This window comes from Haliaeetus albicilla, chromosome 25 (assembly GCF_947461875.1).
Source record: "Haliaeetus albicilla chromosome 25, bHalAlb1.1, whole genome shotgun sequence".
NCBI classification, from domain to species: Eukaryota; Metazoa; Chordata; class Aves; order Accipitriformes; family Accipitridae; genus Haliaeetus; species Haliaeetus albicilla.
Window position 1 is genome coordinate 16,505,387 of NC_091507.1, and position 6,391 is coordinate 16,511,777.

Here is a 6,391-nt window from a genome sequence, read left to right on the forward strand (position 1 = left end):
CTCCTAACTCAAATCACCATGTAAAAATGCTATAAATGGGAGCAGCAAATGTTGTTTGAAATCAAGCCCAGTCTATCTGAACTTGGCATTCAGAAAAGTCAATGCACTTTAAAGAAAAAATAGATGTTTTTACATGTGCACCATAAACCAGCTGCAAAATCTTAACTTTCTGAACTGACCACTCTGGTCATTTTCCACATAAATAAATGATCAGAAAATTTGCAAGAAAATGCACAGGTTGTCTAGTTCTTCTCTTACCTGAATGTGTCTTGGATAGGCAACTGATAATGGCTCAAGTGTGTGCAATGCTTTCAAGGGAAGACTGGAAAAGATCATTCAAAAGATTGCTCACTCTGGATAATCCAAGACAATTTTTTCCTTAAATGACAAACAAAATGAGGCAAAGGCAATAGACCAGCAGGTCAGGCTTGCTGTTGATAAGACAGAAAAGAGCTTCCAAGAGAATGCCACTTGGCACGTGCATCAGCACAGCATAAGGCTTGCCCATAAACCCTGCTTTAAAAGCATCAGTGCTTAGCCCACGCTATTCTGGTGCTCAGAGCTGGGAAAAGAGTGTGTGTCCCCAGCTGACCCCTGCTTCTTCCACACACTTCTGGCTTTCCATGCATGGAACATTTCCTGAGGGGATTCAGAACAAGTTCTTTGTAATGGTTTTTCAGAAATTGCACTGTTGGGCTGAGAGGAAATTTATATTTTAGGAAATTTTTAAAGAAAATTTGTATTTTGCCTATGGGGCTATAGTGGTGCTGGTTTCTATACAGGTGAAGTTTCATTTTGTTTCATAGAATCACAGAATGGTTTGGGTTGGAAGGGCCCTTAAAGATCATCTAGTACCAGCCCCCCTGCCATGGGCAGGGACACCTTCCACCAGACCAGGTTGCTCAAAGCTCCATCCAACCTTGAACACTTCCAGGGATGGGGCATCCACAACCTCTCTGGGCAACCTGCTCCAGTGCCTCACCACCCTCATAGTGAAGAATTTCTTCCTTGCATCTCATCTAAATCTACCCTTTTTGAGTTTAAAGCCATTACCCCTCATCCTATCACTGCATGCACTTGTAGAAAAAGTCCCTCTCCATCTTTCCTGTAGCCCCCCCTTTAGGTACTGGCAGGCTGCTATAAGGTCTCCCTGGAGCCTTCTCTTCTCCAGGCTGAACAACCCCAACTCTCTCAGCCTGTCTTCATAGGAGAGGCGTTCCAGCCCTCTGACCATCTTGGTGGCCCTCCTCTGGACCAGTTCCAACAGGTCCATGTCCTTCTTATGTTGCCATGCCCCTCTTTCCTTTTTCCCTTTCCCCATGTGCACACACGTGCAGACACACACACACAGACAAAACAGGATGCAGTGCGAGGAGGAGGTGCAGCATGTGCCTCTCCTTCCAGCAGTAGTAAGTGAGAACTCTGAGGTGGGGCGTGGAGTACGTGCTGTATGTCGGTGCGGACACAGCAGGTGGGGTGTCTGAAAGCTGCAGCAGTCCATCCACAGTCTTTGGGATCCCTGGTCTAAGACACTGCCTTGAACTGTCCTCCAGCACAGGGCCTGGGCTTAAAGCCACCCTTTATCTCAAACAGCCTGAAGCATATGTGAGCCTAATTTTTGCCAAAGCTAGCCCTTCTTTTCTATATGAATGCAGCGAGTGGCAAATCCAGGTGGGACACTCTGCCCAAGGGGTGAGAAGATCCTGTGGATTCCCGTGTCTGTGCTCCTGTGCCTCAGCCGAGCTCTGTGTGTGTGAAATCTCCGCTGGTTGGATGGTAAAACTGGAAGCACAGAGAAGCGATAAGGAACAATGCAAGCGGATTCAAAAGGGATTTGGATCATTTAGTTGATGAGCCAGCAGATGGCAAATGCTGCTTGGTATAGAAAATGAAAAGTAATTAGTCTGGGAACAAAGAGCAAATGTAGGGAATGGGTGTTACATCCAGCACGCTGATCAGAGAGAGAAAGGGGTTACTGTGGAAAAAAATCATAGAAACCGTCACTTCAGTGCACAGCTGCAATAAAAAAGGCAAACAAGACACTAGACCGATGGAACAGTGAGCTATAATGCACTACGAAAGAGGCAATACAGTCCTCGGGAAGATAGTTATTAGGCCCCACCAGAATACTGCACAGAGCATGGGTCACTGTCTCAGGAAGGTTATGTTTGGAGAAAGGTGCATTATAAAGCAACTAAACTCTAATCGTTTCGATGATTTCAGTTCTGAGGCAAAGTTAAGAGGCTCATTCTGAGGGGTCAAAGAGACCTTAAAGAGATTTTAAAATTATAGTAATGATCAGTACAGTTACCAGACAATACTCATAGTGCTAGGAGATTATAAAAATTAAGGAAGGGTTACTGAGCAGAGAGCAGAAACTTCGCAAACTGCTGCACGAAAAAAAGATGGTTACCTTCTAACCTTCTAACTTCATTGAGTTAGCTAAGGGTGAATACAGCTTCAGGAACACAGAAGTGATGCACAATTACAGTATGTGGAACTGTCCTGTGGGACATGCAGGAGGACGGTAAAAGACCAGGTAAAAATAGCAAAATAGTTTAGGGGAAGAAACCCTCCCCAGTGTTTCAGGGTTTGTTTTTGTTTGGGTTCAGTCTGTGCCGGTTCCTAAACTGTATCTATCTGCTAATAGATCAACCTTTGCACACAAGCCATAACGATTATGGGTTTCCCCAACCCACATTCCAAGAGGAGAAGGGGAGGGGGAAGGTAAATGTTGCCCTGCCCTCTTGATCCTCCTCAGGATCATGCCATGTGAAAATAAGCTAGCTTCAGGTCTAGTTAAGACAGAGAAAAGTTGTTGGGCTGCTGCTTATGAGCAGATGGGACAGCAACAGGCAGGGAAGGAGGGGAAAACTGGAAGCATGTGTACCTGCAAAAAGGGATGTAAGCACTTAAACTGCAATTAAATAGGTTTTAGGCACCTAAGTCTACCAGAACTGTGTAGAAAATCTGTGCTTGGTTGTGCAGGCATCAGAGAGGCACTTGAAGTAAATTTGCTGACGTGCTGTGGTGCAGATACAGAACTGCTGCCCCTGCAGCTGGGCTGAGCTGGATGGAGCTCCTATCTCCTGCATAGCCCTGAGGACCTGAAGCTGGTAAATATGGTTTAGAGCATACGGATTAACTATATGGACCTTGACAGAAAGTCTGGGCTCTTCTCATTTAGCTCCATGGCCAGAGAAGACAGTATACCACTTCTATTAGAAAAGGTTAGTTCTAAGGGGTATATTGTCAGGAGGTTCATATGCACAAGCCTTTTAACAGAGAGCTACTTGCTGTGGATTAAGCTTAGGCCATGATCAAGCTTTGCCCTTTCTGTAAAAGGGAATGCAAAACAGTGAGAAGGAGCAGGCAAGACTGAGCTTGACTCAGGTGAGGTGAGAAAGGTAGCCAACTCTGTCACTCCATGTCTACATGGCTGCAGCTCCACAGTCGTAGCCACCCTATGTAAAAGAATGTGTTGTGATAAAAATGCCTTGTGCTGATTTACTACAGGTGGTGTCATAGCTGTATCACTAGTGGAAAAATGAAGGTTTGAATTTGCTGACATTGTTGCAGCTAGACAAAGCTTTTCAGTGCTTTTGAAGCTGATGTGGAAGTGGGAAAATAGAAATTGTGTAGTTCATGTAGACCGGTGATCTGGCCTTAAATGGACCAGCATTAACTGCTTGCAAAGAAGATAGAGGGACCTCAGAGAAAGATGTGGGATAATCTACCCCTATAGAAACCTAATTTTAATTCTCCCATAGTCAGGTACTGGCTTAAACTCTGAAAGCCTGTCTTTTTACTTCTTCCAAAGTTTAGCATAATTGTTCCGACTGGAAATTCCTGTGATCCATATATCTGTCCAATCCTTCTTTGAATCCTGCACAGTTCTTGACCTCAGTGCTTCCTGTGGTGATATCTTCCACTGTCCAATTACACATTATGTGAAAGAGAATTTCCTTTGATCAGCTTTGAATACATGAGCTCTTCATTTCATTGAATGTTCCTTTATTCTTATGTTATGCAGCAAGGTAAAGAGAAGTGTCAGATACTTCTTCTCTAGAGTATTTGGTATTTTATCTTACTGTGTGCCTTCTTATCTCTCTCCTTTCTGAGATAAACAAATCTCACTCCTTTCAATCTCTTCCTGTGATAGTCCCTGCCTCTGCCTCCACCCCCCACTTGCTTATTCTCATTCTTACTCTCTGACCTCCACTTGTTTCTGCAGGATCTTTTAGAGCTCGGGGAGGGGCATGGACAGTATGCCAGAGGAGAATTCAGCACTGATTGGTATAAAGGGAGAATATTTTCTGCATTATTCACCATCTCATTCACTGAGTAGCCGAATATCTTGTTAGCTGTTTGGATTGCAGCTGTACCCTGAGCAGATGTCTTCGCTGAGCTGTCTGTAATGTTTTTTAGGCAGTTGGTGCTGAGCTCATCACCTCCAACCTTAATTACTGTAACTAGCTCCTCTCTGGCATCTCTAATATTCATGCTGTCTCACTTCATTTGGCAGATACCGTGCTACCCAGGAAGTCTGCATTATCCAGTAACCTGACCTTATCTCACCTTCCTAAATCCTTTTTTCTACCACGTCAAGAAGAAAGGTCTTACCCTTATTTTAAAAAGGCCCTTTTAATGCTTCTTTTTACTATCTGTCTGCTTTTATGCCATCCTTAAGCTTTCCGTGGCTTCCTTTTCATGTATTAGTAGTTTTGACACACTTTGCCCACACTGCCCATGCAGTCTCCGTGGTAAGAGCTTTTCCATGCCAGTCTAGAAGACTTCTTACTATTACCACTTTGTAGTCATTCAGATAATCCTTAGAGTCTAGTTTTCTGGTGATACCTCCGAGACGCAGTGAAGGGCGGTAATGCAGGGTCATCTGGAATTCCATGGTATGCCTGTAAGACATGCCTAGACGTGAAAGCATGTGCAGGACAATGAAGGTGAAGCTCCCTTGGATATTTAGCAAGAGGTGTATCCCTTCCAACCCACTCAGCCCAGGTTGATACATGGAGTTCTAACACAAGTGAAGCCAATTTGTGCCTTCTGTGTCAAAAGAGCCACAACTACTTCACCATCTATGTGTTTCCCTGTATGTACTAAGTGGTCCGATGCTGAGGTACTCCATTTTCTGGCTTTGTTTCCTTGCTCGTGTGGATTGCTTGTTGGAAAGTTACAAATAATCATGTAGGATTAGACAGTGACCTCCAGGGCTGTCAGGGGAGCCAGGCACTCAAACACATCTCAGTTACATAGATTATCTCACCCCTCGTCCCCTTACAACTCAGTGCAGAAAGCTTTCTTGGAGTTTTGGAGCTAAAGGTGTCTCTTCCATGCAGCTCTTGTGAGCTGCGGTTTTTGTATAGGAGCCCTGTTTGCAAAGTCCTGTCTTCTCGAACTAAAACCCAAACATTCTTGGAGCAGAAAAAGGAATTGACTTTCAAGTGTTTCTTGTTTTTTTGAGCCTACTTCATACTGTAGTGCTGTTTTGCTGTGTTGGCTAGATAAACCCAGGTGTCTTTCATATTATTGGAAATGAGTAAATTCTCAAAGGTAGGAAGTTGGGAATGAATTGGAAGTTGACTGAGTGAAGTTCAGGAGGTATCTGAAGAATATTACCTGGGAAAGTGCCACTGAGAGGATTTAGTGCTGAGGTCGTGGCAAATTGTGCTGAAATCCACAAAGCATTTTTTTCTGTAGTCTTACCTGAAAAGGAGCAGTAGAGGTATTAGGATCTGTCCAGTTAATTTTAGAGAGGGCAACATGGATGGTGAACAATTTGCAACACTACTTAAAATTAGGAAGACACCAGTTAGTGGAGTCTTTCTATTACTTTAATAAATGCAATGTAATCTGAGCGTCATCTCTTCCTTCATTATGAGCCAGTTGTGCCTGACCCACATGCTTTAAATTGGCACTTGTAAGGCAAATGGAAAGGTGAATAGAATAGCTGAGCTGAAGAAGCAAACCCAGTTGGGTCACTTCTGTTTCTTTAGTACAAAACTTTCAGAACACACGCACAGTAAAGGTATAATCAAAAGTGAGTTTTGGATTGCTTTTAGGGTTCCAACTGCCTTCCATCTTCTCAAAGCACCTATTCATGCTTTCACAGGAGCTTTATGAAAGCATGTGAAGTGGGTATCAATTTACCCCTATCTTATGCTTGCAGACAGACAATATAGCTTTATCCTCTTCTTGTGGCTTTGTGCTTTGTGTGGATAGTGAGGAGGAGTTTTGTGAGACTGAACTAAAGCATCAAGACAGGGAAAACTAAATTTTTTGTGTACACCTCATTCAGTGAGTTTAAACTTAAATCCTCCACTCTTGCAGTGTTTTAACTCAAACAACTTAATACACAGCAGAGGGTACCTTGTTT